Source organism: Haliaeetus albicilla, chromosome 8 (genome assembly GCF_947461875.1).
Source record: "Haliaeetus albicilla chromosome 8, bHalAlb1.1, whole genome shotgun sequence".
NCBI classification, from domain to species: Eukaryota; Metazoa; Chordata; class Aves; order Accipitriformes; family Accipitridae; genus Haliaeetus; species Haliaeetus albicilla.
In genome coordinates, this window is record NC_091490.1 from 30,252,880 (window position 1) to 30,264,885 (window position 12,006).

Genomic DNA, 12,006 nt, shown 5'->3' on the forward strand with positions numbered 1-12,006 from the left:
CTAACTATTATCATTTTAGGGCTTGAACCAAAGATCATGAAAAAATGTGCCTAAATTGAATTCAGTAGAGTTTGGGTCAGTTCTCTACAGGAACATTAATACTCACACATAAAAAAACAACAAAACAAACAAACAAAAAGATAAAAGGAATCTTCTAAAAATGTTCATAAACATTCAGCCTTTTTGTTTGATAATATAATCAAAACTAAGGTCCAAATAACCATATTAAATTATTGTACCTTTACACTTCTGAGGCCCATGTTATTCTCATTGTCACTGTAATTTGTTGTGATAGACAGTAGAGAGCACATAGGTTATTCCAACAAAAGGATTTGAGTTTTGCCACTGGCAATTTCAGTTCTGCTCTTGGTGAACATGCACATGAACAGAAAGGCATTAATAATTTCTGTTATTGCATTCCTGCCAAGAAATAAATGTAAAGATTCAACCCTATCCTTCAGAAATAGCCTGTACCGAATTCCCAACAAGGTTGCGTAATGAAGCTTGAATACAGTTGTTTACTCATTTGGTGGCTAGTTACTTCACTTCACACTGCAGACCTTTAAAGTCTAATATTTGTTTGAATAATAAATGGATTAAATGTGTTGTTTCAAACCATTTTTTTCCTGTGCTCTAGCTGCTTCTTATACACAGATAAGTTACTTTCTAATCATGCTTTTTATATATTAGTATAGATATATATATAGTATATATCAGTACATAGGTTTTGTCTTGAAGTTCAGACATGAATATCCTAGACAGTACTCATAAACTTAATATGTTGTGTTGTGTTGGGTTTTTTTTCCCTTTTTTAATATAGTCTACTACTACATTTAAAAAGCCAGCAAGGTAATAAATATATATGGAAAAGAATAAAAAAGACCAAATTAAGTGCTGTGAGAAGAACCTCCAGCTGGGCTGTGAATTTCATTTACCCTGTTCTCTAACCAACCACTGCAAGAGAACTGAAATGTAATCAGAAAATAGTGGTAGCAGGTAGGAATCCAATACAGTCTTGTGGGATCTTTGAAGTCAAAAGTATTTATGAGCAGTCTATAGCTGAATAGCTCATATTTAAAAAACTTTTTTTCATGTTTTTTATAATGTTGCAAGAAAAAAAAAAAGGGAAAATCCTTCTCAGTTTTAGCATGGGGAAAAGGACTGGTAATTCCTCTACATGGACAATTGCAGTGAGGTAAAGCACTAACAGTGGTTTCTAAATTGTCATTTAGATTAATGTTTTCAAATATTCGTGGTTGATAATTTCTTTTCTTTTTCCTTCCTAAGTAAGATATGTACCTAGATTTCCCTAACTGCTTCACTTTTCACAACAGTGGTTTGACTAACATGGCAGAAAACCTTTTAAGATTTTCATAAGAAATGAGAAATAACTTTTTCCAAAAATTTACATTCAAATACAGACACAAACTAATATAACATGGACATTAAGTGTCTTTATATGATTCTTCCTGACTCTTTTTTTTCTGTTATTGTTGTTCTGATATTGATTTTTCTTCATACCGTATGGACATTATAATAAAAGATGAACCAATAAAATTTGTTTATTGTATATAGCAGAAAGGAAATGAGAGCTCCTGACTATAGCTTACAAAGGGGATGGGAGGATATTAAATTCTATAGAAAGTTGTAGTTGCTCTCCCACTATTGTTAAATGTGTTGCTAATTATCATGGGATATTAAATCTTGGTGTCTATCAGCTTTTCACATGAATCCTCCCCATTTTTAAATAGCTTTGAGATTCATCACAGCATTTTAATGAAATACTGTACCATAGCTTTTTGTTAGAATTCACCAGTAACTTTGCTCTCAAATGGGATTTAAAATACACCAACATGATTCTTTACCCTACCCTGGATGGAAAACACTGGTTACAGATTTTCTTTCCTTGGTTTCACATTCGCCTAAGAAAGAAAACAAATTCTTGCAGTCAACTACACTTGATGCATAATTAACAAAATAAGACCCTCCACGGCAGTTAGAATGAACAAAATGATGAATGTACCTGAAAGCAAATATTTGGAACTATGTACATAGTCTTGAAAAACATAATGATCGCCATCATCTTTCTTGACTGTTGCAGCATATGTTATAGGAAGCAAATCCATTTACAATAAGGAGGACACTATTCTCAGGGGGATAATGAAGATGTAAGAAATAGAGCTCATGATGGCTTGTGAGTCTATGAGAGGGTTTACAGGAGCCTTGTTGTAACTGGGAGGCCACAGCCAGGGCTGACCCTTTCCTGCGAGGTCTGCTTTCAGATGAGCCTCTAGTGTCTGGTCCAGCTGAGGTATAGTCATGCTGTGTCATGCTGTGCCTATGGTGTTTCCATGCCACATATATTCCTGTAAGAATTAAGTTTTCTTCTAAAGCAGAATAAAAACTACCCAGTAGAAAAAAGAAATCAGAAAAAAGACTTCCCAAATATGTCACACATAATAACACTATGACAAAGTAATTGGTTTTTGTCTTCATCTGTAATTTAATAAACAACATAGTTTATCAAAAGTGCTGAAAAGTAAGCAGTAGACTAGACTGTTCCTCAACAATTGATTTTTTTCTTCAGTAACTGATTTTAGACTTGTTTGAAGGAGACTATTTCAGCCTTTCAAGTCCCATTAAAATCCCTGGCAGGCATATGGCTGGTATGTTTTACACTATTTACAAAACACATGAGCAGGTTTTCTGACAGTCCTTCAGAATTTTCTCACCAAACAAGTACAGTTAGAAAACAAGAGAAACCATACAGTCAAATTGTCTTTTGTTAGGACTGTATGGTGTGTGTACTGATGACATGAGAAAGGTACCCAGTGCACTGTAGGGCTCTAAATGGGGATTTTTTTGCTTTTTTTTCTCACTGACATGGAAGGAACTGTTAGAGTCACAGAGACTTCTCCATTCATACAGCTGAAGGAAATATTAATTGTATAAAAACAATGAATAATTCAACTGAGAGAAATTTATCTCATATTTTTTTGATGAATACAGTCCACTTAGTTTTCATCTGTGGAAGTTAGCAAACAAATCCTGTTTCTTGACTGGGACTGTTCAAATTTATATTAGAATTAGCGGTATACACAAGTCCACCCTTGGTATAACTTTTTTCTGTCAAAAAAAAAAACCAGTGCTAGCAGAGGCCAAAAGTCAAATGAAGTGAAAAACTATGCATATGGAGATACACAGTTGTCAAGAGTACATGGGGAATGGCTCTCTTCCATCAAACACTGGGGGTTTAATTCATTTTTTTTAACCTTTCATCAGAGGAGCAGTCTCACAGATTTTTGTCCAAATACGGTTGCACTCATCAGTAAAAATTATGAGCAGTATCATCTGTGTATTGAAGTCATGTAGTAAGACTGTCCAGATTCATAACACATTCTTATTAACCTAGTTCAATCACACTAATAAACTGTGAAAAAGTTAAAGGAAAGCAAACTCATTTTTTCCAATAGGAAACTAATGCTTAATCAAAAGTGTAGGGCAGAAGCACTTCATTGATCAGTGCTGAACAACAGTTACTGAGAAAACAATTACCCCTCTCAAAAGCAAGGGGTCATTTGACATAAAGAAGTGATGGGGAGCAAATGCAGGGGAAGTAAAAGATGTAATTGGCAAATGGGTCCACTTATGTAAAATTGTTTAACGTTGTAAATGACTTCGGTAAAATAATTCACTGAGTTGGAACAAATGAATGACAATGATAAAGGATGACAGCATCTTGCACGCACTTTGTCAAGTCACTGTCACACTTATAAACTCCTGAATGAGGACACTGCAGTTGCCAGTCTCACAGGCAGAAACTGGGGGAAGAAAATTCTGTGTCATCAAATACAAGAGGGAAATACTGTTTTCTTTAGGGTTGAGAGATGTGAATTGGACTGTCAAAGCTCAGGTAAGCTTGCTGTCTTCTAGTCAGTGAGCAAAAAATATAGTCACTCTTTCCTGCCACATGGAATTTGTTTCTAAATTTTTCAAAGATTTCCTTAAGGAAAAAAAAAAAAGGAAAAAAGCTTTTCAAAGAATTCTGTTTTCCCATGACAAAGTACTCAGTACATCCATACAAGATCCTTTCCAGTATTGTCTAGTCTCTAAAAATATTTGTTCAAGGGGCAATCATTTCTTAAAGAAGAGCAGCAGTGGAGTTAAAACCTTACGCAGTTTTTCCACAGCTCCTTAATTTCTTTAGTTTCTGCAGAATATTGGCAGATAATTTGCGGGCAAATGAATTTTAAAGGTTAAAACATATGATGATACTCAGAGTTTAAGAGTTTTCCTGTATGGGTTCTGTAAATTATAAACCATGCTTCCAGTCTAATTTTGGAGCTCAGCTAACTTATCTATACTGAGTGTGGTAAGGACAGCCATATCCCAAATGGCTATCGAGAAAATGGGACAAAAGCCCCTATGACATTGATTTGTTACAATGATCTAAAATCCCTAAATTAAAATAAGTGAAACACAGTATCAGGCTATACAAGAGCATATACAGAAAGATATTTTTAATAAGTTTTAAAATTAAACTGACCTTTATTAGAAAACAAATATAATTTGCTGTATTTTCTGTAGCTACTCTACCTAACTGAATTTACTGGGAAGTTCAGCTGCAAGGTAGATGCAAAAGACACTAATGTTATAAAGTGATCTTGCTGTTAACTACGTATTCTCTGAACTCTGACATAAATGATATGTATAAATAACAAGCTGAAAAGAAGCAAACACTACAACTATATTTTCATTTTAGCATTTAGGTGGCTATTAAAGATGGTCAGGTAACTGCAGTTCAGGCACAAATTTGATTTCCAGAAGAAGTCTGATTATGCTTCAATTACCCCTGACATAGCCACAAGGTTTTTTCCCCAATAAATCTAAGCAGATATAGTAGACAATTATGTTCTTACCAGGGCTACAATGGGAAAAAGCGGAAAATTTTGAGGACCACAGTGGTGGTTCATCCTGTGAGCACCTTTAAATTATGCTTTAAAATTTATTGGTTTTGAGGAACAGAGTTTCATCTTTCTCTGTCCAGAAAACTTTTAAAGAATGTAAAAGAACAGAAAACAAATGTTTCATTTGTATTTTATCTAAAAAAAATGCAAATTTGTAACAGCCTGACAAATAAGACACTTCTGAAAAACACACTCTGGCTTAGAAGGCTTGTGCCTTTTCGTTTGGCTCCAGTTGAACTTCCCCCTAATTAAACAATAATCTTTATGGTGAATTCCAATAAAGATGAAAAAAGAAAGATTCTGAAAAGAATGCATAAATAATTTGGGTTGCCTAGCTGTGGCAATGAATTCCTGTTTGTTTTGCCACTGAAGGGTGAATGCAACCCTTTGAGCAAATGGGAATTCATTATTCCAGTGACTGAGAAATGATCCACTTAAAGAACCTAATTGGTTCTACAACAGTGATTTCTTTCAAAGCACCATTTCCGGAAGAAACAACAAAAAGAAGACAGCTCTTTGACTAGTACAGGGTCTACAGGGTACATTTGCCTTCCCATGTTTCAGCTTTAAAAAGAAAATGTCACATATACCCAGGACAAAGGAACAAAGAACTAGTGTTTTAAAAGGTATAGAAATGTAGCAGGTCTTCCACTTCTTTCTTGAACAGTAAAGCTGAATCTCAATAAATATTAGTGCATACTCATGACACTTGAACTGTCAGTAAGAAAGAAAATACTGTACTGACCACAGTTTCAACTCCTTTCAAGAGTGATCATTAGTAGCCAAAAGCTACTTGAATATTCTACTATGCAAATGAAAAGTAAATCAACATTATTTATCAGTAAGTGTTATAGAATAGGTGCATTAATATGCCCAGTCTGCTGAAGCAAATAAAATACTGTCATTTATTTTTAACCTAATGAATTAGAATATGCAAAAAGAAACTCAGACACACAGGTAGATATAGACAGTTCTCATTTACATTTCAATAGTTATGCTGGAAGAATAAAAATCATGTACTGATTATTGCATTTAAGTGCAGAATCTTAAACGAGTTTTTCTGGAGGCAAGGTGCAGGTCAGAAACAAATCCAATTGAGGTTAATGGATGGATATCTATTTACTTCAAAAGGAGCTTCAGAACAGACCCCCACAGAACAGCAAATACACATTCAGACTGAAATCTGAGGAAATTCCTCAAATCTGAGGAAAAGCTTCCAGTTCTGTGCAGATTTGAGAAGTGATTTAATGCTATTTTTAGAATTAGAATGAGTGATACAAAAAGAGTTAATGCCTTATTTACACATCACTTTCAATGCGGGTCCAATTCCCAAATAATATAATTGATATTAAATACTCAGATTGAAACAGAAATCTCTCCCTCCCTGTTATTCAATGCACAAACCAACAGTGTTTTAATACCCCCAAAGCAACAAGAATCATTTCTGTTTTCACAATGCACCTCAGTTTTTCCATTTGTGGCATCAGAGAGTAGTTTGGCTGGGTGGAAACGAGAACAGACCACATCACTAAGTGACATAAAATCTAAAAATTGTATGGTAAGTGCAATAGCAATTTATATTCCATGACACACACAATCATGCATGACACACCAACCAAGGCCCTACCCCTCTAGTTCAGTCTAGACTAGCACCACAGACCCAGAAAACACTTGTCTGGGACACTCATGTCCCACCTATAAATCTGTCAAGCCCTGGCTGGAGGCTCCATCATTTTGCACAGTGCTTCCACATTGAGTACAAACATTTAAACAGTTTCACAGGCCCACGGTCGTGTTACTTCCACCACCCCCTACCCCAAGGGGCTATTATTTTCAGTAATTCTTACTTTCTGCATTAGTTTGTCGGCGTAAGCAACCAATGGATTTGCTCATCCCATAGCTGATCCAATCCCTTTGACTTTCTCCATATTTGAATCCAATTATTAATTGCTTCAGAGGTTTCTCCTACCCTCTGGTCTCCTCCCTGAACATGTTACAAAAAGTGCAAAGTTTGTCAGCTTCTGATATGAGCTCCAAACCAGAATAATCTAGTCAGCTAGAGATAGGCAGGTGTTACCAAGGTCTTATCTGGATGATATCTTGACAGCAGATATGTCCTTTTGTCTGCCTCACATCTAAAAAACTACTACACTGTTGAGGGCTTAGTTTTTTCTGAGCTCATTTGTGGACTTTGGCTTCAGAGACAATCAATTTAGAGACACTCTGCCAGAAAGCTCATGGAAATAAAAAAGCTGGAGATGCTTATCCTGTAATCACAGTTTTTCTACATAACCAAACTGCTAAGCAAATTGTCTCTTAGAGATCTGTACCTTGACAGTGGATCAGCATTTTGTGCCAACATGAGTCTAGCCAATGGCTATTGTAAAGTACATACAGCAAGAAACCAAGAAATTCAAAGGAACAAAGATATGGCAACAGATTAGCATTATGCCATGGTTTAACCCCAGCTGGCAGCTAAGCACCGTGCAGCAGCTCACGCACTTCCCCCCCACACCCAGTGGGATGGGGGAAAGAATCGGGGGAAAAAAAAGTAAAACTCGGGAATTGAGATAAGGACATTTTATAGAACAGAAAAGAAGAAACTAATAATGATAATGGTAACACTAATAAAATGACAACAGTAATAATAAAAGGATTGGAATATGCAAGTGATGCACAATGCAATTGCTCACCACCTGCTGACCGATGCCCAGTTAGTTCCTGAGTGGTGATTCCCCCCACCCCAACTCCCCCCAGTTTATATACTAGACATGATGTCACATGGTATAGAATACCCCTTTGACCAGTTTGCATCAGCTGTTCCAGCTGTTGCCCCTCCCAACTTCTTGTGCCCCTCCAGCCTTCTTGCTGGCTGGGCATGAGAAGCTGAAAAATCCTTGGCTTTAGTCTAAACACTACTTAGCAACAACTGAAAACATCAGTGTGCTATCAACATTCTTCTAATACTGCACCAAAACATAGCACTGTACCAGCTACTGGGAAGACAATTAACTCTATCCCAGCTGAAACCAGAACACATTATTACAAAGGATTTTTCCCATTCAGTTGGGTATCTGAAGTTCACTAAGACCTATGATACCACACCAGTGTGGTGCAGCAGTCAGGTAGAAGTACACCAAGAATTTCAACAGCATATCTGAAATATACTGAGAAATGCTTGGACTAACCATCATGTCTGATATCCTGTTTATTTAGCATGTGGTATATATCAGCCTAAAGTAAATGAAACTTCATTTGTTTTTATTCCTACTATCTAAGCATACTACTAACAAAAAACTCTCATGCTTAAATTTTTCTGCAGCTGAAAAGTAGCTCTGTCTAATAGTTCACCAGCACTGTAGCCATACTAGTATTTTTTTCAGTTTCCACCTGTTGCAATAAAGTTATAGCAGGTCAAATGAGCTACTGAGCTATTATAATTTTCTTTAACTTTTACTGACTCCATTTTGAGGTAGTTCTGTATCAATCCAATATTTTTGAGTAATTACTTCTCTAGTAATTCTCTAGTAGAACTTTTCTAGGTTTTATGATAGACTGACTTATATCTGTGCCTTACCTGACTTGTTTTTCACTTCTCACATTGCTTTACAGTTATTTACACTGCTTTCAACCAGTTGCTCACCTTAAATATGATGCTTACAGTTACATGTTTGGAAAAAGTGGTGCTTCAGCAGACAGATGAATCCAGTTATTTGAGAAAAGATTTTGAAATAATGCTCAAAAACAACAAGAACGTGAACATCTCTGCATGTCTATGTATTCTAATGAAAGATTTAGCTGAAGTTCACTTCAATTCAGATGTCAACCAAAGACAGTTCTCACTACCCTTTCAATGACTACTTAATTTATGTTTTAAAAAATATACCCCTGAAGACATCATCAGTTCCAAATTACAACTAAGTTATTATGATTTGCTAAGTTACTGTTTTTGTGCAATTGTACACAATCCCTCCCCCAAAAGTGAAATGTTTTGCTTTATCCTCAGTGGCAGGTATTTAAACTAAAGCATTTTAACTAACAATTGCTAGCTAAGTGCTTTGTCATCAGTTTCCATAGCTGACCTGACATGTATTGCAGAAGTCTGACTGTACATGGGCATTGGACTAAACAAGAATTCCCTATTCTTTATAAATCACACAATAGTAAAGAAACATTAATTACAGTTTTATTTCCACTGTATTTCTGAATAACACAGGGTATCTTCACATTTTATTATTATCATACTAACTCTGATGACTCAATTTAACAACAAGTTTAGTCCTTGGCACATAGCAAGTTTAGAATTTTCTAGACTTTGGAAATATGTTTGGTGTTTGAAGCAGGAGTCTGAACTCAGGGTACCTAAATTTAGTTTCAGATTTTGTTGCATAAATTTAAATAGTCGTTTCCAGTGTCTCTCAGTCTCCCTTTCCCTTCAGTGCCCTGATGATAGTGAACGTCCCAAACTTTTAAAGTTTATTTAAGATCCCTACACAATAGAAGCTCTATAAACATGAAATACTATTAATAATGCACTCATTTAATATGCACAATAAATATTTCACAATCTTGGCATTGGCTTACACTCATCTAGCATTTAATTGGCACACAAAGCAAAATCACAGCACCAATTCATTAGGTGTAACAGTGGCTGACGCTGGCACAGTCACTTTTATTGGAACTAAATTGGAAGTAAACAATTTAAAATACACCACAAGTCCCTCCTGGACACTTGATTAGCAGGGAGACACTGTCATCTCTCCATCATGAAAACCCAGGCAGCTGTGCACAATTAAGCTTTCAAACAAACTGAAGTGAAATCACATTGCAGTGCAAACACATTATGCAGTCATTAGCACACTTACTCCACAGAAATGTAATAAAGCAGCTCTGATTAGAATGCTTTGATGCATTAAAAACCTTTTCCCTTAATACTGTTTCACAGACTAATGAGCAATTGTACAAAAAATCACAGTATCCAACTAGTATCCAACTGTTAGTGACCATTTTAGACACTTAAAAGACAAACATTTTTCAAAAGGACTTAGCTCCTAGGGAGATTAGTTGAAACTCTTTAATTGGTTTTGCTCCATAAACATGATAGATGATTTCTGTTTACATTTGCAGAAGATTTTGATTTACAAATGAAGTTTTGTGTCTTCATCCTCAAGGAGTTAGCACATTTTCAGCCTCCATGGAAATAATCTTCCTGAAGTAAAGGAGATGTGCCAAATATTTACAGAATTATAAACAAAATATCTGGCTTTTATTCAACTGTTCCTTAAGTAAAATTCCATTTCCTTAAGAAAAATTCTAAACCCTTCAATGTTATCCATGCAAAATGGTGGACAAAACAATGGTTTCACAATTAAGAAAGTACAGGAATCAAACTCTTCAAATGGCACAATGCAGAGTGGCACAAGTAGTTAATAGAAAGATCCAGAATACTAGCTGTTGGAACAGCAGCTAGAAGAAACTGTCTGAAAAAAAAGAAAAATTTTAAAGAAAAAAAAGAAGTATTTTTTAAAAATACTTCTCTTTTAAAAAAAAGAAAAAAAAAGAAGTATTATACAACTAAATTTCTTACATTTTATGGAAGACAAAATGGACCTTTTTCCTTTGTAATTGTTGAAAACAGAATTTGCTAAAATGTGACTGATTTCTGTCACCTAGCTACAATAGCTGGAAAATTTTAAAGGCTATATACTCAGAGTAGCAAAATCAGTTATAAAGCACATTACATGAAGCAATGGTAGAGTAAGACTCTCAGGTTTAAAATGGTAGATAAACTATGGTATGGTGGCAGGTGTTAATTAGGTGAAGGCTGGAAAGCATTTGCATTACCACAAGTCTCACAGAACTCCTATGAGTTTCACAGATTTACAAGTTTCACTGTCTAAAATTAGGTGCTGTGAGTATCTGCCTTTTTAATCACCAAATCAGTACAAAACATATTAAATGAACACAATAATTTTTATTTTCTTTAAGGTTGTGTTCAATTATTTACTGTGAAGAACAAATGGTTTCCACTGAACCATTAGCTTTTAAGTACTTAAGCTCCAAAGTGATAATTTTACAGTGCTAATTAAATGCAGTTGGAAACAATTACAGAAATAAACAATAGAAACATGCTCTATAGAAAAGAGTTTGAACTGGAAAACAGTTTCTCTCCATCAGTACTGGCTAAAGACGGTTCTTAGGTGCCAATATGGTTCATGAACGGGGCTAAAAGTCTTTTCAAGAAAAAGTTGTTTATGAATATACATTCTGTTGTTCTACTAAGCTTCTCATACTTATTAGGAGCATTAATTATGATGTGTTCTCCTAGAAATTGAAAATTACACAGATGTGATTATCTCTGAAGTATACAACCTGTTGATCCCTGTTCTGCAGAGACATTAATTATCAGGAACTGTCACAACAAGTCCAACTGGTGATATAGCTTATGCAGATTTCCTTCACACACTCTCCAAAGGACAGAAAATTCATTTCCTCTTACCTGGTTTGCTATGTTAATTAACAGCACTACAGAAAGAGAGATCTTAAATATGAAGCTTTTATTTTGTAAACTCAAACATAAAACAAAGAAAACAAAAAAACCTTCCTTTTCTGGTCTCTTTCACATACAGCAGTGCACCTAAAGATACTGAGATCATGCAAACAACTGAAGTTGTAAAACCATTTTAAAAGAGAGAATGAACGTTCCTCTAAGTGAGGAGTAATGTTTGTCTACTGTGTTGACACAATATATTGCCTGAAGTAATTTATTGTCTTATAGTGCATATAAATGGGGCTTTAGGTCTTCTTCTTTTCAAGGACATTAATTACCATGTTAGAAAACACAGTCGGTCTTTAAAAAATTGCACTATTGTGCATAGTGCTCTTCTCAAAATATCATCCTTCTAATCAGTTTAAAGAAGAGACCCCAAGGAGTTTATAACATTTACCACTTTGAAAATATGACCCACTTAAGGCTCAAATCTGTTCACATTTAAGACACCTAAAAAGTACTGTTGATTTCTATGTAAACAGGCCAGAT

At 35.2% G+C, this 12,006-nt stretch overlaps 1 long non-coding RNA gene across 1 annotated transcript in view; it reads left to right on the forward strand.

The window, feature by feature from the left end:
* The first annotated feature begins 3,793 nt into the window (after positions 1-3,793).
* LOC138686297 (uncharacterized) overlaps positions 3,794-12,006 on the forward strand; it is a 39,380-nt gene continuing 31,167 nt past the window's right edge. Inside the window, exon 1 of the long non-coding RNA XR_011325633.1 lies at positions 3,794-3,913. This is a non-coding gene — a long non-coding RNA (uncharacterized lncRNA). The remainder of the gene's footprint in view (positions 3,914-12,006) is intronic.